Below are 20,822 nucleotides of genomic sequence, written 5' to 3'. Positions count from 1 at the left end.
GAGAGGGATGTTGTGCCATTATATTTTGCATGGTTGTTGCTCTTATAATTGGTTATTTGGCTGATATATGTGACCTATCCATGTTCATTTAGAGTCAGTTTGGTTATTGCAAATGTTGCAAGTTCTTGTCTAAGAATATTTTTCCTTCCCTCCCATGTAAATGAGAGGTTTGCTAAAGAGTGGTATTTATGTTAAAAATTTATTTCATTCAATAACTTGAATATGACATTCCACTCTTTTCTAGTCTGGGCAGTTTTGTTTTTATTTCTTTTTATTTAAATAATTTTTATTTAAGTACCATGATTACAAATATGGTTGTAATTGAATTTCAGACATAAAATGCACACACCCTCTTCACCACTGCAACTTTCCTGCCACCATTGTCCTCCATTTTTGACATCCACATCCCTTGCCTGTCTTTGAGACAGATATGTATTTATTTCTCTATCATTGTCATGGTAGTGTAGTTATTTCTAGAACTGCACTTACCACTCCTTGTGGTAAGCTTCATATCATGGCTCTTCCTTCTGGCCCTCATTTCTATTGACTCTGGGTATTATTATGATACTGTCTTTTGTTTTTTTAAATACTACAGATGAGTGAGTCTATTCTGTGTTTATATCTCTCCATCTGAATTATTTTACTCAACATAATAGTGTTCATGTCCATTCATGTATAGGCAGATTTCTTACTTCATTTTATCCTAACAGCAGCATAGTATTCCATTGTGTGTATACCATAGTTTATTTAGCCAATCATCTGTTGTCAGGCATCTGGTTTTTTCTTTTTCACAGATTCTGTAAATATTACTGCAATGAACATAGGAGTGCAGAGGGCATTGTGTATTTGTTGTTGTTGTTCCTAGGTTTATCTCTAGTAGTGGTATTGCTGGATATTATGGAAGAGTTTTGAATGGGAGATCACCCAGGCAACATATTTTTTAAACTCCACATAGTTGTGTCTAAAGAAGCCAGGTAGTGGGAAGAAAAAATTAACCAAGCCAGTCAGGAAAAGATAATCATGGTGTCTATGTCCTTTTCTTAGTGGTCATTCCTCCTCAGCCAACTAGCCAGAACTATTTTCTTGATTCAAACCAATATCCAATACTAAGATGGGGAAGGATGAGTAATCCAGGTGGGCTTTTACATACCAAAAGAGATATTTATGGGAAAGAGGAATATTGGAAACACCTTTGTTTGGGGTTGATTGATGGGTGTCATCTTACATTTCCAACCTTTTTGTTTAAAACAAAATGAGAAATGAGAAAAGTTACAAAATTTTGTTTTACTTTTCTCCACCAGATGTGGGAACTTCCTCAGATCAGAACTTAGAAAAGTGGTTGTTAATTTGCATAGAAGCTGCAAAAATTGCCTGTAATATCTTCAAAGTTTGAATTGTATACATCACTCTCAAAACAATCAGATTTTTCCATATCTTTGTCTTATACATCTCACAAAATATTTTCATAGACTCATCTGAACATAAACCTTAGAACCATCCTACAGATACACTTAATTTGAAAATTATTAAACATTTTACAGCAAGCATTGTAATATGAGTATAGATTAGAACATTCAAGTTCCTTTTAATAAACTTCCTTAAACAAAATTACACGAACATTTCTGCATATATATACAGTTTTAAAATAAGTTTGCTAAAACATTTTATAATGATCACCGCAATAATAGTCTATAGCATCTCCTTTGCCATCGACTTCTATGGACAAAGACATCAAAACATTATTGCAGATATAATTTGAGAATAAGTTACTAAATAATATACACAATTAAACATCATAGCAACTGGAAAACGTTCACTAGGATAGCTAAGAACTTTTAAAACTTTAACAGCATACATTTCCCCGGAAATGCAACTAATATTAAACCACTACAGTTGGATACAAAGTTTTCTGTTTGCAGTGGGGCAAAGCAGTAGCATTAAGAACTAATTCAGAAAAAAACGAGGGGTGGAGAGATAGCATGGAGGTAAGGCATTTGCCTTGCATGCAGAATGTCGGTGGTTCGAATTCTGGCATCCCATATGGTCCAGTACTCCAGGGCTTGTCCCTTGGATGACACATGTGAGAAGAGAGGAGAGATGGAGGTTAGAACAATGAAATTCTGGGCCTATGGCTTATGAAAGGGGAGCAACAGTGATTGAGTTAGGAGGCTGGGTCATGCAGATTCAATTCCTGGACTACAGGCCCAACTCCATGATGAATCATGAGATGAGAGGGAAAATGATCAAAAGGGTTATCACAACTTGGGTTTCACAACTGGAATGAGCAGGCATGTGGAAAGCAGGATAGGCAATGTTCTTGGCCTAGGGATTGGTAATAAGGAGGGGCACAGGCAGCATTGAGTGACTGCATGATTTGAATTCAGCTCCAGGAATACACATCTCACACCTCATTTTGGGCACCTGAGATGATCATAGATCAATATCAGGATGGTGACATTCTGTGTCTATGTCTTGGAGAAGGGGGTGTCAAAGGAAACATTGAGGATCTGGGGCATACAGTTTCAGCTCAGGAATACAGGTTCAGCTTCACGAATAAAGGATGTGGGATGAAAAGGCAAATGAATTTCAGGACAGGTGTCATTATGGGCTTAGAGTTTGGGAACCAGGAGCAGCAAAGGTTGTGTTGGGGTGCTGAGGAGACAGTTTTAGGAGCAGCACTATGGTCCCACCACAGAGATGAAGGATGTATTACCATACATACCACATGGGTGTCCATATGGGTAAAGTTTGAGACATAGGGCTTAAGAATGAGTAACAGTGTAGATTGGATTGGCATTCTGGCAAATAGCTTTGCCACAGGAGTACAGATCCTGTCCCTTCAAGTGACTCACCTGGAATGAGAATTCAGATGGTCCTTCAGGACGGGCGATATTCTGGCCAAGGGCTTGGGAAAGGAGAATGGCAAATTCAAGCTGAGAATTTGGGAATATTGATTTGACTCCAGAACTATAAGACCCACCTTTTGAATGATGCATCTGGGTATGAGAGGGCATGGACATCAGGACAGGCCATGTTCTGTGTGTAGATCTTAGAAAGCTGATATACGTACATTGCCTTAAGAGTTTTGTAGATATGGATTCATCTCCAGGACTATAAGACTTGTTCCTCAGTTGTTTCACCTGGGATGAGAGGGCAGATGGATGTCAGGACAGCCATGTACTTGGCCTAGGGCTAGGGAAAGGGGAACAGAGCTGTTCGAGCTGGGAGGCTGGGTCAGACAAATTTAATTCCTGAACTGCACAGGTTCTGCTTCACAAATGAAGAATGTGGAATGAGAGCACAAATCTATAGCATGACCGTGATGTTCGGGACCTTGGGCTTGGGAAAGGAGATCAGCACACGTCATAGTGGGAGGCTGAGAGATACAAACATATGAGAAGGATATAGGACCCATCCCTCAGGAGATGAATGTGGTCAGACGGACGTTATGATGGTGAGATTCTGATCCAAGGGCTTGGAAGAAGGGAGTGGCTCTGATCGAGTTGGGGGGCTGGGTCATACTGATTCAGCCCTTGAAATTCAGGTCCCGTTCCATGGATGAAGCATGTGGGATGAGAGGCAATATGGTCCTCAGCATGTGCAAACTTCTGGGCCTTGGGTTAGTATAGGGAGCAGCACAAGTAGTGTTGAAGCCTGGGGGATCTTGAGTCAGCTCAAGATCACAGGTCACACACATCATTGAAGGCATGTGGATGAGAGCATAGATCGTTCTCAGGATGATGATTGCGAATGGGGAATGCCACAGGTCTCAGTGGGAGGCAAGGGGATATGGGTTCAGCTCCTGACTAAAGGTCACTCCATATGGATGAAGATTATGAGATGAAAGAACAAATGGATGTCAGTAAGGGCATCATTCTGGGCATTGGTCTTGGGAAAGGGAAGCAACAAAGGTCATGTTGGTGTTATGGCGACACATATTCTGCTCTAGCAATACAAGAAATGCCTCCGAGATGAAGGATGTGGCATGAGGGCAGATAGATGTCAGGAATGGAGAATTTCATGCCTAAGGTTTGCGAAGTCAGGTAGACTGCCACCGGGCAGATTACAGGTTGGTGATTCTAGGCAGACAGACATCAGGATGTTGCTATTCTGAACCTTGGGCCTGGGAAAGGGGAGTTGCGCTGACTGGATTGAGAAGCTGTGTCACCTGACCTCAACAACTTCAGTTCATCAACATCAGGATTCAACTCCTGGGCTACAGATCCTGCTCCAGGCCTGAATTATGTGGTATGAGAGCACAGATGGACAGATGTGTTGGAAAAGAGAAGCACATGTCGCATTCTTTGGCTAGGAGGTACGGAATCATCTCCAGAAAAACAGGACCTGACCCTTAGAACATGAATCTGGGATGGGAGGGAAGAAGGACATCGGGACTGCAATATTTTGGGCCTACAGTTTGGAAAAGCAGAGTGGCTCTGGTTGAATTGAGAGAATGAGTTCTAGGGGTTCAGCTCCTGGACGATGAGGCTGCTCCATGAATGAAGAATATGAGATGAAAGGGAAGATGGTTTTCAGGACATGTGACCTTCTTGGGAATAGAGAGCAGTGCAGGTATCCTCGGGAGCCTGAGATATATGGATTCAGCTCCAGAACTACAGATTCCATCCCATAGGATTTCAAATAAGAGGGCATTTCAAAGTTATGATAACCTACATTCACATCCTAGGTCTTGGAAAAAGCAAGCATTGCAGGTACTGTGGTGGGCTGGGGGATATGGATTCGGCTCCTGCCTCTAGGTTCCACACATCGGTTGTGGTACCTGGAATGCAAGAATACATCAACGTTAGATCAGTGATACTCTGGAATGAGGGTTTGGGAAAGCAGAGCACTACAGATTACACTGGAAGCCTGGGGCAGTCACATTCCATGGATGAAGGATATCGGATGAGAGGGCAAATGGACTTTAGGGCAGGCATAATTCTGGGCTTAAGTCTTGGGAAAGGAGAGCCTCAAGTTCTCTTTGGGATTCTATGGAAACAGATTCAGCTCTAGCACTACAGATCCCGCCACAGAGATGATGGTTGTGGCCTGAGAGAGGGAAGACAGACGTCAGGATGGATGATAGTCAAGGCCTAGGACATTGCAAAGGGTAGCAGTGCAGGTCACATCAAATTCTAGAGAAACGGATTCAGCTCCACAACTACAGCTCCAGTGTAGTTCAGACACTAAGATAGTCCAGACACTAAGATAATTCTTGGGTGCATGCACAGGAAGGGGTGGTGGTGCATGAAGTCAGCAGATGGGATCAGAGATTTAGAGGCTCAGAAGTAGGGTTCAAATTCCATTCCTGAATCCATAAGTCCAATATCTCTGAATTTCTCTGAATTCTGATTGGTATTAAAGGCCTTTTCTCTTTTTGATGTTGTATTTTGTCTCTTTATTCTTGTCTCTCTCTAACCTATGTTTTGATTAGGACACTTACACTTAAACTAGATTTCTTAGCAAGGCATCATAATAATTGCAGACATAACTGCTAGTTCTTACACTTTACCAGACAAATAGTACAGGGCAAGCTGTATGTTTATTATTACAGATCCAGGGCAGGCATAGCTTTTAGCTTCTGTGTTCCTCCAGCAAGGTCAGTTCCCAGAGACTGGCTATTGTTTTGGCCTTGCTTCACTCTGAGTTGGGGACTGAAATATTAATCCTTAATATGACTGCAGTTAGGCTAACGGCTAAGCTAGTTTTGAGAGTGCTTATTAATTTTGTAAGACTAATAAAAATTACATTCCGAAAAATCTCTTAGTGTCCAGACCAAGCAGGCCGTGACACTCCTACCCCTCTCATGACTCACCTGGGATGAGAGTTCATATTGATCTTTAGGACAGACAATGTTCTAGGCCTAGGGCATAAGTCAGTTTTAGAGCCTGGGGGTATGGGTTTAGGTCCAGGACTACAATTTCAGCTCCATTTCATGAGGCATCTTGGATAAAAGTGCATATGGGTATCAATACAGGCGAGGTTCTGTGCCCAGGACTTGGAAAGCTGATATGTGTAGGTTGCATTGGGTGGATGGGAGGATGAATTCAGCTCCTGAACTACAGAATTAGACCCTCTAATTACTCACCTGGATACTAGCTCAGTTGGACTTTCCAGATGGGCAATGTTCTAGGGCTAGGGAAAGAGGCATACCAAAAGTCATGTTGAGAGTATAGAGGTACAGATACAGCTCCAGGACTACAAGTCCTGCACCTTGAATGTTGCATCTCAGATGAGAGTGCAATTGAGTCTCAGGATGGGCAAAATTCTGTGACCAGGGCTGGTAATTGACAGGCTGGCAATATAGATTCATCTTCAGGATTACAGGATCCATCTCTCAGATGAAGCATTTCAGATGAGAAGCAGATGGATGCCAGGATGGGCTAATTTCTGGGCCTGGCTCTTGGTCAAGTACTGGGGTGTCAGTGTACTTGGGGTGTCAGGGGAAACAGATTCACCTCTAGAATTACAGGTCCCTCCTTTTCATGACACCTGTAATGAGAGGGCAAATGGAACTCCAGATGGGTAATATTCTGGTCCTAGGACTTAGGAAATGGGAGATACACTGGTAGCATTGGGATCTTGGTAGTTATGAATTCAACTCCACGATGAAAGTTCCCAACCCTTGGATGATGCAGCTGGAATGAGATCTCAGATGGATACCAGGACAGGTGATATTTTGGGTGTAAGGCATGGGTAAGGGGTGTGGCTCAAGTCTGGTTGTGAGTCTATAGGATATGGATTAAGCAGTGTTTTTCAACCACTTTTGTGCAAAGGCACACATTTTTCATGAAAAAAATCAAGAGGCAAACCACCATTAGAAGATGTTAAAAAATTTGCTCATATTTCAGTTTCACTTAGTGCAAAACCTGGCCTGTTTGGCTGAACACAAAGCTGATATTCTGTCAGGAATAGAAGAAAGACACACATGCAGCTCTTCCTCAACAGCACTCAGTCTCTCTCTGTCTTCAGTTTTTATAGCAATAAGGCTTGAATAGCTCATATCATACAGATATGTAGTGGAAATGGGAGCTTTGTTTGCCAGAATGGGGAACTCCTTGTAGTGTCCAACCAAAAGCTGTCCAAAGGTAGATCAGCAAATCTTAGCTTGAAACCACGGTTTTGTGTCAGTTCAGTTAGTTCCTCCTGCTCCTCTAAAGTCCTGTACTTCCACCAACTGATGCTGAACTATAAGGGTCCCTAACCCAATCAAGGCATTCAGTGGAGACTAAAGAGAAATAAAATGCCAACTTCTACTGGAGAGCTTTTAAAGGTTTAACTATTTTCTCACATAATGCAGCAGTATGAACATCTTGCCATTGCTTGGTGAGTGTGAACATTTCAAGATTGCCACTTTCCATGTATTGATGCCAGAGTTGCACTTGTAAGCAGGTTTTCATTTCTGCCTTGCATTCTTGTTTGCAGTTCATTCAGATGATAAAATATATCTGCCAGGTATGCCAGCCTTGCACATCACTCATCACTTACAAGCAGCTTTGTGTAATCTGACCTCTCATTTGTCAGAAAAACTTTAAGTTAACTCCCGCAGCTCATACACATGAACCTTGCCATGCGACAACCACCGGACCTCCATATGAAACAGCAAGGTCTAATGCTTTGCTCCCATCTCCTCACACAAAGCTGCAAACATACAACTTTTCACGGGTTGTGATTTTACAAAGTCTAGCATGTGCACAATATCATCCAACATAGGAACTAGATCTGCTGGTAAAGTCTTGGCTATGAGGGCCTCATAGTGTAAAAACAATGTGTAACAATCACATCTGGATTTCTTTTCTTCACTCTACTTTCAAAGCCTTTGGTGCGTCCAACCATGGCTGCAACTCCATCTGTGCAGACACTTGTGCAATTTTCCCAATTAAGTCTTCCTTGTTCAAGGTATTCTGATGTGACCGAAATTTTTTTTCTCCTGTTGTTTCTCCTGGCAATGCCTAGCTAAAAAAGTTTTCTCTAATTTCATCCACAAAAAACACATTGGCCAAGACTTGAGCATGCCCACTGATATCAGTAGTCAAGTTGCATTGCAAATTTCTCACTGTCACGAACCTTTTCCAAACCACACTTCCTTTTTTCGCTTGTTTGTTTTGGTTTTGGTTTTTGGGTCACATTCTGCGGCACTCAGGGTTTACTCCTAGCTCTACACGACTAAGAAATCTCTCCTGGCAGGGTCGAGGGGAATATATGGGATGCCGGGATTCGAACCATCATCCTTCTGCATGCAAGGCAAACACCCTATCTCTATGCTATCTCTCCAGCCCCAAAACCACACTTTCAATGTCTGCAGATATGTCATTAATACGTCTGGAAATTGTGTTGTCTGAGAGAGTGACTTTGGCTATTTCCTTAGCTGCTTCAGGTCTGAGCATCTCCTCTACAATAGCTTTGCAGGCAGGAAGTATTAAAGTCTTTGCCACAGTGTGTGACTTTTTTGACTTGGCTGTAAGTTCAGCAATTTGATAGCTAGCATTAAGAGCTCTTTCATTTACCTTTGTGGTTTTACACATGAAAATTAGCTGTTTCTTCCTGCTTTCATGCAGGTGAACAAAAAAATCTGCATTCTTATTTTTTTGAAGTGAAGTGTTTTTCGTTTGGAGATGACAGTTAAGTTTACTTGGGACCATAGCACTGTTATATAGCTTTTCACCACACACCATGCACAGTAGAATTGGTTTCTTTGCATCTCTGGTGAAAGTAAAAACAAATGAAATATAGCTTTCACTATATTGCCTTGTGCCAGAGAATTTGCTTGAGCTAACCATCTTTGCTTTCTTTTGATATCCACTCAAACTTGGGCTCTCATCTGGCTCCGAATTTGTTCAAAATCCAGTTCTTTCTTTTTCAAAAACTTGTTCATCACTGCAGTATCTGCTCCTGTCTTACTGTCACTTAGTACTTACTGTGCTTGTCTCCTCCAGATAACTGCTGTCCATTACATTCAGCACTCTTTTACTCATGTCTCCTCCAGATCAGTGCTCTTCTGTGCTGCGTCCACGATAATCCTCCAGAGTCCAGATCCATCCACGCTCTTCTGAGCATCTGTGATCTATTATAATGTCTCCTCCTGTCAGTAAAACAGTGATAACGAAGCCATCTACAGTCTGTAACATGCGCTTTGACTCACAAATAGACCAATCATTAGATTCTATTATTGGTTTATTTGTGAGCTGAAACCGCATGTTAGGGATGAAAATGGAATTTTCCCATAGTATACCAGACAATATCTCACCGCGTACTAGTGTGCCATGGCACAGTGGTTGAAAAATTCTGGAAGCCCCAGACATACAGGGCCAAGACACAGAAAAGGGAGTGGTCCAGGCACACTTTTGGGATTCTGGGACATTGATTCACACCCAGACTACAGGATCCAATCCTCGAATGTCACACATGAGATGAGAGAACAGGTGAACAATGGGACAGAGAATCTTTCAGCCTATGGGCTGGGAAAGGGAAGCAACAGCAACACAGGTCACATTGGGAGGCTGACAAATGCATTGATCTCCAGGATCAGAGGTATGACTTCATGTAAAATGAGTGGAATGAGATGGAAAAATGAACATCAAGAAGGGCAAGCAGGGGCAGAAAGATAGCACAGCAGTAGAGTATTTGCCTTGCACTCAGCCAACCCAGGACAGATGGTGGTTCAATTCCTGGCATCCCCTATGGTTCCCCGAACCTGCCAGGAGCAATTTCTGAGCGATGCTGGATGTAACACAAAAATTAAAAGAAAGGCAACCTTCTTGACCTAATTTTTGGGAATAGAAGTAGTGCAGGTAGTAGTGTTGGGGGCTGGAGACATAGACTCAGATTCAAGTACAGGACTCACCACTCAGATGATACACTTTGGGAGAGAGGGCATATGTAAGTCAGGATGGACAAAATAGTCAGCCTATGGCTTGGGAAGAGCAAGCATCAGAGGTAACATTGAGAGGCTGGGAGATACAGATCCAACTCCAGGACTACAAGTTCCACACTGAAGAGAACACAACTGTGATGAGACGGCAGACAGAACTCAGCATGGGATATTATTGGCCTAGGGTTTGGGAAAGGGCACTGGTAAGGTTGGGAGGGTGGGGGATGTTGATTCAGCTAGAGGACTAATCCCATGATGAGAGAGCATATAGTCATCAAGGTGGATGAAGGTCTGTGCTGAGGGTTCAGGAAATGGGATTGGTGAAAGTCACATTGGGATGCTTGGGATATGGAGTCATCCCCATGAATATAGATACCACCCCTAAAATGAGACACCTAGGATGAGAGGGCAGATGAACATCATGACAGAGAAGTTTTGAACCCTATGGGTGGAAAAGGGAAGCAGCACAGGTGCATTGTGTTTCTTCAGATATGGATTCAGCCCCAGACACAGATTCTATGGAGGACCTCCAGAACCTCAGGTCCTGCTCCACGAATGAAGTATGTGGATTAAGACAGAAGGAGGACATCTGAGGGGCAAGTTTCTGGACCTAGGACTTGGGGCAAAGGATGAATTAGGATGCTGGGACTATGGATTCATCACCAGGACTACAGGCCCACTCCCTTGGATGAGGCACCTGGCATGAGAGCAAAAATGGACCACAGGAAACAACTTTTTTGGCTAAGGATTGGGAGAGGAGAGGTGCACATATAGTGTTGATAGGATGGGAGATAGAGATTTGTTCTTGGACTACAGAATCTACTCCTTGGATGATACATGTAGGATGAGAGGGCAGGTGGACATGAGGACAGAATTTTGGACTGATTTGTCTGGTAAAGGGTAGCAGCACAAAACACACCAGGGGACTTGGGATATGCATTCAATTCCAAGATCATAGGTCCCACTCCATGAAAGAAGCATGTGAGATTAGAGGGAAGATGGATTTAAAGATGTGTGACTTTCTGGGTCCATGGCTTGCAAAAGGGGAGTGGCACAGGGAGCATTTGTAGACTGGGTGATATGGATTCAGACCCAGGACTACAGGTCCACGTCTAGATGATGTGCCTGGAATGAGAGACCTCTGGAAGTCATAACCGGTGAGGTTCTGTGTCCAGGACTTGTAAAAGAGCCTCGGCACAGATGGTTTCGGTAGGCTGTGAGATTTGGATTCAGTGCCAGGATTACTGGTCCCAACCCCCTGGTATTGCTTCTGTCATGTGATTTCAGACTGACACAAGGACAGCAAAGATCTGGCAATATGTCTTAGGAAAGGGGAGGGCACAGGTTACATTGAGAGGCTGGGAGACACGGAATCAGCCTCAGGGCTACAGGTATCAATACAAAGATGACACACTAGGGATGAGATGGCAGATGGATATTGGGAAAGGCAAATTTCTGGGTCTATCTATTGGGAAAAGGGAGCTGTATGACTCATGCAAAGGGAGAATGGGGATATAGATTCAGCTCCAGGAGTATAGGTCCCACCTTTCAGACGACACCGTTAGAATGAGAGAAGAGATGGTAGTTAGGACAGGTGACTTTATGGGCTAAGGCTTGGGAAAGGGGAGTGGTGATTGTAGTGTTGTTAGGCTGGGAGATACTGGTTTGCGCCAGGACTACAGAACAAGCCCCTCAGGTGATGCACCACAGGTGAGAGGTCAGATATTTCTCAGGACTGGCGATGTTCTGGGCCTTGTGCATGGGAAAGGGGAGCAGCACAGGTCTCATTGTAAGGCTGAGGATACAGATTCAACTCCAGGACTACGGGTCCTTCCCTCAAAGAGGCAACTGGAATATGATCAGAAGGACTTCAAGACTGGTGACACTCTGGGTCTAGGACTTGGGGAAAGGGAGGCTGGGAGATATGGATACAACTCCAGTCCACACGTGGGTGCATGCCTTGGAATGACACACAAGGACTTGTGTCACACACACAAGGGCTTGAGCTCCTTGACAGAGTGCTGGTCACTACTGAGAGGAAAACTTCAGCTTAGGAGACAGTCCCTCCCGCTCTCCCTCCCTCCTTTCTCCCTCCCTCCCTGCCTCCCTCCCACCCATCCACCCTCCCCCTCACTCTCTCCTTCCTTCCTTCCTTCCTTCCTTCCTTCCTTCCTTCCTTCCTTCCTTCCTTCCTTCCTTCCTTCCTTCCTTCCTTCCTTCCTTCCTTCCTTCCTTCCTTCCTTCCTTCCTTCCTTCCTCTTCCCTTCCCCCTTTTCTTCCTTCCTTCCTTTCTTCCATCTCCCCCAGCACTGCCTGAAGTGATTCCTGAGTGCAGAGCCAAGAGTCACTCCTAAACTTCACTGAGTTTTGTCCCCATACAAACAAGAAGTTTAAAATTATTAAAAGTTGGATACTTTCTTTTTATTAAATCACCACAAGATACAGATGTTAAACATTGTAGTTGCTGGTTTAGTTTCGACAATACGATGTTCCAACACTCAACCCTTCGCCAGTGTTCATTTCCAGCCACCAATTTCCCCAGTTAATGTCCCATCGTTGTTCCACCCCTTCACCCCAGCCTGTTGATGGCAGACACTTTTCTCCTGTCTGTCTGTCTGTCTGTCTGTCTGTCTGTCTGTCTGTCTCTCGCCCCTTTTTTCCTTTCAGGCATCATGGTCTGCAATATTGTTACTGAAGGGGTAGCATGAATATCACTTTAGTTCCTTTCAGTTCTTGTCCAGAGTGCTCATTTCCAACTCTTATTGTTACAGTAGTCATGTCTCTGTCTTCACTGTATTCCTCACACAGCATTTCTTTTTTTTTGGGGGGGGGGTTGGGCCACAGCCAGTAACGCTCAGGGGTTACTCCTGGCTATGCGCTCAGAAGTTGCTCCTGGCTTGGGGGACCATATGGGACGCCAGGGGATCGAACCGCGGTCCCTCCAAGGCTAGCGCAGGGAAGGCAGGCACCTTACCTTTAGCGCCACCGCCTGGCCCCTCACACAACATTTCTATCGTCTCTGGGTATAATTCTTATCCTATGGGCTTTTTTTTTAAATTACTGCAGATGAGTGTGATCGTATTTATGTCTGTCCCCCTCGCTCTGATTCATTGCACTCAACATAAGCCAAATTCATGAGTTCATTTTGCCTAAGAGCTGCGTAGTGTTCCGATGTGGAGTGGGCGATCTGGCTGCGACACATGTCACCCCATTGATCGCCAGGGCTGATTGGCTGATCTGGCTGGCTAAGGGGGTGTCCCCTTCCTCCCTGACGCTCCATGTGTGTCTGTCCCTCCTGAAACTGTGCGCTCGGCCGAAGAAGACGGCTTTCCCGAATAGACAAGGGCTCTTTTGCGTCTCTGGTTCAGGGTATAGGAGTAGCTGAGAGTAGCTGCGCTCCCTTTCAGAACCCCAAACAAGTTCTCAACGACCTTCCGTCCCAGCATCAGAGGGGCCTATCCCTAGGAAGCAGCAAGGCGCTTCCCCCGAGCACCACCAAGGGGCGCTCAGGACAGCTCCCGGGAGCGCGGCCCCGACAGCCCCGAGAGGGCCTTGGGGCAGGGCAGCCCAGTCCCACAGCCGCCGCCGGGGGGCTGGGATCTCCATGAGTGAGTGACAACACAGAAGGTCGCACTGCACTGCGTGTGGCCTCAGCCTGCCCCCAGCGACGCCTCTGGAGCTCCCGCCTCGCAGCGCTCTCCCTTTTCACTTCTGCTGCCAGAAGCCAGGGTCCCACTGCACCACTTGTTTAGACGTGGTCCCGTCCGCCTGGGGACTACCACGGGGCCGGCCAGAGAGGCCCCCTCCCGGATGTGCGGAGCGGGTCGATGCCGGAGGGGCGTCGATTGACCACCAGGAGACAGCACAGTAAGCGCATCCGGGGTGCAGGAAGCCCCGGATGAGCGCCGGCAGCCCCGCCTCTCCCAGTATTGGCCCTGGCTGACTGAGGCCCCCCTCGCGCATCTGAGCTCAGGCTAAGGGGCGTGTCCGAGGTTTTGCACGCCTAGCCACGGCGTTTTCCTGTACTGGGACCTGGCACCCCGTGAAGGCCCCGAGAGGGCTGCGGGCGCCCCCGCATTTAGCAACGCAGCTCTGTGAACTGGCTGTGGTGGAACCAGTCCTGCTCCACCACAAGGGGGCACCCACACCCCCTGATGCCTGAGGGTCACTGCCAGTGAAAGGGTGTGTTCCTGGCGAGCCTTTTTGGTTAGGTGCCATAAGCTCTTTGGGGGTGCGTGCGTTTTCTGGGCTTTGCGCGACTTACCTGCTGAAAGGGGCTTGGAGCTCTGTGCAAGTCCGTGCACCGAGGACAGTTGTGTTGTCTAAAGTGCGTGGGATTGTGAGTCCAGTTTGGATTAGGACTGTGTTGGACGCTGCTCGGATTGTGCTAGGGGACTGCGTTTTGTCTGAAGGTATGAAGTACCTGAAGAGATTGGGGTCTGGGTCGACGTGCAGAGACCTGGACTTTTCTAGGACCTTATATTGAACGTGAGAGGTTGGAGAATTTCTTAGACTTGTCTCTGTGTATTCTGGAAAGCCTATGTTCTGGGAAGTGTGGAATGGTTGTGGATGCTTTCTGGCCTGCCAGGTGTCTGAGCAGTTTTCCTTTGTTCCACTCTACAGTACATGTTTCTTCACAGGTGGTGTTTCACTAGCAGTGGCCCTCAGGCTCGGGGCAGTCAAAATCGTCAAACATCACCAGAGCTGGTTACCTAGAGATAGTGCGATGTGAGGGTCTTATGGGATGTCGCTGCCAATGGCAGCGTCCTGGCTCAGGCCCCTCTCCCGGGACGGACGCTAAGTGCGGACAGCAGAGGGCTGTGGATGCAATGCCTCCGCTCCTCCATGTTGGGACCAAACAAGACAGAAAGAAAGGCCCACTCGCAGGCAGCCTGCACCCTCGCATTCACCGCAGGACTGGCTCCGCCACAGCCAGTTCACAGAGCTGCGCTAACCACGGGGGCACCCGCAGCCCCCTGGAGGCCTTCACGGGGTGCCAGGTCCCAGTGCAAAAAAACTTCTCGGCAAGGCTTGCAAAGCCTCGGACACGCCCCTTAGCCCGAGCTCAGACGCCTGCGGGGGGGCCCCCAGTCAGCCAGGCCAATACTGGGAGAGGGGGGAGGTGGGGCTGCCGGTGCTCATCCGGGGCTTCCTGCACCCCGGATGCGCTTACTGTGCTGTCTCCTGGTGGTCAATCGACGCCCCGCCGGTTTTGACCCGCTCCGCACATCCGGGAGGAGGCCTCTCTGGCAGGCCCTGTGGCAGTCCCCAGGCAGACGGGACTACGTAGAAACAAGTGGTGCCTTGGCACTGGGGGTTCTGGCAGTTGCGCCCCGGGAAGCAGAGGGCTCCGGGGCTGGCAGAAGTGGAAAGGGAGAGCGATGCGAGGCGGGAGCTCCAGAGGCATCTCTGAGGCCACACGTGGTGCAGTGCGACTTTCAAAATGAACTCATGAAATTGGTTATGTTGAGTGCAATGAATCAGAGCGAGCGGGACAGACATAAATACGATCACACTCATCTGCAGTAATTAAAAAATAGCCCATAGGATGAGAATTCTACCCAGAGATGATAGAAATGTTATGTGGGGAATAAAGTGAAGACAGAGACACGACTACTGTAACAATAAGAGTTGGAAATGAGCACTCTGGATAAGAATTGAAAGGAACTAAAATGAAATTCATGCTACCCCTTCAGTAACAATATTGCAGACCATGATGCCTGAAAAGAAAATAGGGTCCAGACAGACAGACAGACAGACAGGCAGACAGACAGACAGACAGACAGGAGAAAAGTGTCTGTCATCAACAGACTGGGGTGGAGGGGTGGAACAATGATGGGACGTTAACTGGGGAAATTGGTGGCTGGAAATGAACACTGGCGAAGGGTTGAGTGTTGGAACATCCTATTGTCGAAACTAAACCATCAACAACTTTTAAAGTCTGTATCTCGTCGTGATTTAATAAAAAAAGAAAGTATCCAACTTTTAATAGTTTTAAACTTCTTTTCTTGTTTGTTTGGGGGCAAAACTCAGTGATATTTAGGAGCTACTCTTGACTCTGACTCAGGAATCACGTCAGGCAGTGCTGGGGAGATGGAAGAAAGGAAGGAGGGAAGGAAGAAAAGGGAAGGGAAGGAAAAGAAAGGGAAGAGAAGGAAAGAAGTAAGGAAGAAATGAAGGAAAGAAGGAAGAAAAGGGAAGGAAAGGAAAGGGAAGAGAAGGAAAGAAGTAAGGAAGAAAGGAAGGAAGGAGAAAGGGAAAGAGGGAGGGGCTGTCTCCTAAGCTGATGTTTCCCTCTCAGCAGTGATCAGCACTCTGTCAAGGAGCTCAAGCCCTTGTGTGTGTGACACAAGTCCTTGTGTGTCATTCCAAGGCATGCACCCACGTGTAGACTGGAGTTGTATCCATATCTCCCAGCCTCCCTTTCCCCAAGTCCTAGACCCAGAGTGTCACCAGTCTTGAAGTCCTTCTGACTATTCCAGTTGCCTATTTTGAGGGAAGGACCTGTAGTTCTGGAGTTGAATCTGTATCCTCAGCCTTACAATGAGACCTGTGCTGCTCCCCTTTCCCATGCACAAGGCCCAGAACATCGCCAGTCCTGAGGAACATCTGACCTCTCACCTATGGTGCATCACCTGAGGGGCTTGTTCTGTAGTCCTGGCGCAAACCCGTATCTCCCAGCCTAACAACACTATAATCGCCACTCCCCTTTCCCAAGCCTTAGCCCATAAAGTCACCTGTCCTAACTACCATCTGTGCTCTCATTCCAACTGCGTCATCCTGGAGCTGAATCTATATGCCCAGCCACCCTGTGCGTGACTCGCGCAGTTCCCTTTTCCTAACCCATTGACCCAGAAATTAGCCTTTCCTAAAATCCGTCTGCCATTTCATCTTGAGTGTGTCATCTTTGTGTTGATACCTGTAGCCCTGAGGCTGATTCCGTGTCTCCCAGCCTCTCAATGTAACCTGTGCCACTCCCCTTTTCTAAGACATATTGCCAGATCTTTGCCGTCTTTGTGTCAGTCTAAAATCACATGATGTAGCATCACCAGGGGGTTGGGACCAGTAATCCTGGGGCTGAATCCATATCTCACAGCCTACCAAAACCATCTGTGCCGAGGCTCTTTTACAAGTCCTGGACACAGAACCTCATAGGTTATGACTTCCAGAAGCCTCTCATTCAAGGTTCATCATCTAGATGTGGACCTGTAGTCCTGGGGCTGAATCCATATCACCCAGTCTACAAATGCTCCCTGTGCCACTCCCCTTTTGCAAGCCATGGACCCGGAAAGTCACACATCTTTAAATCCATCTTCCCTCTAATCTCACATGCTTCTTTCATGGAGTGGGACCTATGATCTTGGAATTGAATGCATGTCCCAAGTCCCCCAGTGTGACCTGTGCTGCTACTCTTTACCAGACAAATCGATCGAAAATTCTGTCTTCATGTCCACCTGCCCTCTCATCCTACGTGTATCATCCAAGGAGCAGATTCTGTAGTCCAGGAGCAAATCTTTATCTCCCATCCTATCAACACTATATGTGCACCTCCCCTCTCCCAATCCTTAGCCAGAAAAGTTGTTTCCTGTGGTCCATTTTTGCTCTCATGCCAGGTGCCTCATCCAAGGGAGTGAGACCTGTAGTCCTGGAGATGAATCCATAGTCCCAGCATCCTAATTCATCCCTTGCCCCAAGCCCTAAGCATAGATTCTTGCCTCTCTTGATGCCCTTCTTGTTTCATCCCACATGCTCCATTCGTGGAGCAGGCCTGAGGTTCTGGAGGACCTCCACAGATCTTGTGTCTGGGGCTGAATCCATATCTGAAGGAACACAATGCACCTGTGCTGCTTCCCTTTTCCACCCGTAGGGTTCAAAACTTCTCTGTCCTGATGTTCATCTGCCCTCTCATCCTAGGTGTCTCATTTTAGGGGTGGTATCTATATTCATGGGGATGACTCCATATCCCAAACATCCCAATGTGATTTTCACCAATCCCATTTCCTGAACTCTCAGCACAGACCTTCACCCACCTTGAGGACTCTGTGCTCTCTCATCATGGGATTAGTCCTCTAGTTGAATTGGCATCCCCCCACCCTCCCAACCTTACCCCTTTCCCAAGCCCTAGAAGTAGGCCAAGAATATCCCATGCTGAGTTCTGTCTGCCGTCTCATCACAGGTGTGTTCTCTTCAGTGTGGAACTTGTAGTCCTGGAGTTGGATCTATATCTTCCAGCCTCTCAATGTTACCTGTGTTGCTTTTCCCAAGCCATAGGTCAAGAACTTCATCCATCCTGACTTTCATATGCCCTCTCACCCCAGGTGTATCATCTGAGCAGTGTGACCTGCACTCAAAACTGAGCTCTATGTCTCCAGCCCCCAACACTACTTGCATCACTTCCATTTTAGAAGAATTATGTCCACTCCAGCTTTGTATATGTCTTTTTATGTGCCTAAGGTACCATACTATTAGCTTAGTTCACAAGTAAAAGAAGACAACGAGACATGCATGTTAATGATTTTTAAATAAATCTTGAGCTATTATATTTTACTTAATTTGCAGGGTAGATTACCTCAACTAGAACCAGCTCCTAATTTAATTGTACTGGAATAGTTAAATTAACAAAGTTCGAGCTGGCCTGCAAAGATGTGATGGATAAACTAACTCATTATGTGTTATTGATAACACTGGAGAGAGAACAGCTGAAACTTACTATGCCTTGTGACTTTTTAATATTTCTTGAATATACACAGCTGGATGACTTTCAGAATGTGTGCCTTGTGCTTTAGAATAAAGCAGCTCAATGAATTATTTTTTGTATCTCTTTATCCTCTATTTAAATACGAAATGAACTTATGTCGTCTGTTTATACTAATTTCAAGAAATTACGGAGTATGCCTCTGGTGACCTTTACTAGCAATCATTTATTTTCTTTCTGGATTTTTAGTCAGTAAGTAGATTCGATTTTATAAAGCATCTGTCATCTGGCTCCAGTTTTGTGTCAGTTTCTTCCAGGTGCATTTATGGTCATGAACATGGACCTTGAAAAAAGCAAAGGGTATAAGAATTTTGGGGAGACTTAAATGGAATCAATGTATAGGAAACAATGGAATTTGACCAACTATGAAGGTTGTCTACACCATCCTCTAGTAATGTCAACTTTATTCACCACACAGTTTTGAAATTCTTCTGTAGGGATCACTTTGGATGAAGAGAATATCTTGAGTTTGTTATTCGACTAATTGAAGAAGTCAATTTCAAGGTCTAAAAGGGGTCTGGTTTATGATGTGGAACAACCATGACATTCTCCACAACTGATTCTTCAGGAGAGAAGTAAAAAGGAGGCTGTTCTTCCATCCCTGCTTCATGCTGCTTCCATATTTACAGACAATTGGTGGTGTTCCCACGCAGGCTCCTCCACCTCTTAAAGTAGCCTCCTTCTCACAAAGCATCTGCCCAGATGAGGTGACCTCAGCAAACTTTCACCCTGAAACCCGAGTTTATATGCATTCTTCTTAGGGCTTCATCAAAGTGCCTGTTTCTGCAGAGGACAAAAGCTACCAAATCATATATAGTCTTTTTCATAAGACTGTGCCTGAGTTCAAATATCGGATTTTTCAAATACTGCAAGTTCAAAACCAGTTTCTTTGGGAGAAATATAAAAGTAAAAGGGAATATATGAACAGGAAAATACTTGGACATGACAGAATAATAAATGAGAGACATTTATTTCATAGAATGTCCCAGGATGTGGTAGATGGAATCTGCGAGCACAACTTTGATCTTCGAGTCTGTAGGAAGCATGTCACAATGTTTGGGCAAGGCAATTACTTTGCCAGGAAGGCAAGCTACTCTCAAAACTTTCCCAAGAAGTCCTCCAAAGGAGTGCATTTTATGTTTCTGGCCAAAGTAATGACTGCAGGTACACCATGGGAATCCATGGCATGAGGACGCCCCTGCCTTTCAACCCTGGAAGTATCACTAGTGACCTATATGACTCTTGTGTAGATAATTTCTTTGAGCCTCAGATTTTTGTCATTTTTAATGATACCAGAGTTACTCTTATTTTTTGATCCAGTATGAAAAAGATAGTAGCACTGTTTCAGTATGAAGGATCCTGGTACTTTTCAGTGTTGGAGATTGAACTCCACTGAATGTCTTTGGAGGTTGGATGGGTGGAAAAGAGCTGGGATCAGCACCAGACACAAGGAGGGCACTTTTAAGATCCATTTTTTAAAGCTCTAGGAAAGTAAAAAAAATTTTTTAAAGAAAAGCCTTTTAAAATGACCACTTACTCTTTAATGATTTACTAATTGTTGTTAGTGTTCTAGGTGTGGAAAAGGCCACAAATTGTATACACTTTTCAGTCACACTTGTACATGTAGGCATCAGTGTTAGTGCATCATTTTAAAAACAAACTCAACAGCCTAACTAAAAGTGGCTTGAGCCTGATAGGAGCTCAGACATCTGAGATGGAAGGGAGAGTGAGAGTTCTTTCTGTACCTAGAGAAAACTGACCCAAGCCAGTGGTGCCATTTGACTGTCTACAGAACAACATCTGTGTTGTGGCATATGCTAAGGTTGTAGTATTCAGCAGGGGAAATAAGCTACTGTAGCAGCAGGACTGAAATGTACCTCCACTTAGAAAGGGATGCTGCTGAATTGGCCTGTGACTTCAGGATTCTCTTTGAAGAAAGGTTTCTTTTTAAGCATTTAAAACATTTTTGTCACTAACAACAGTCATATGAGGTATATGAAATATCATGCTATTAAACTTCAGCTTTAGAAGCTGTCTCCTCCATTACCATCCATCCCAATTTGAAAGAGTTAAATGGCAAGTTTGGGAAAAGCCAGTTCTAAGGATTAGCAGTACTCCTAGGGATCCAGAAAGACCCTTCCAGGATTCAGTGGCAGAAAATCCCTGAAAATTCACTAATGTGGCTCATTACTGTGC

General features: G+C 45.4%; 1 pseudogene; it reads left to right on the top strand.

The window, feature by feature from the left end:
• Positions 1-17,245: 17,245 nt before the first annotated feature.
• LOC125998855 (protein mono-ADP-ribosyltransferase TIPARP-like) lies at positions 17,246-19,979 on the top strand (annotated as a pseudogene).
• The last annotated feature ends 843 nt before the right edge of the window (positions 19,980-20,822 follow it).

Source organism: Suncus etruscus, chromosome X (genome assembly GCF_024139225.1).
Source record: "Suncus etruscus isolate mSunEtr1 chromosome X, mSunEtr1.pri.cur, whole genome shotgun sequence".
NCBI lineage: Eukaryota > Metazoa > Chordata > Mammalia > Eulipotyphla > Soricidae > Suncus > Suncus etruscus.
Note: the sequence above shows the minus strand (reverse complement) of the source record. Positions and strands in the feature narration are given on the sequence as shown.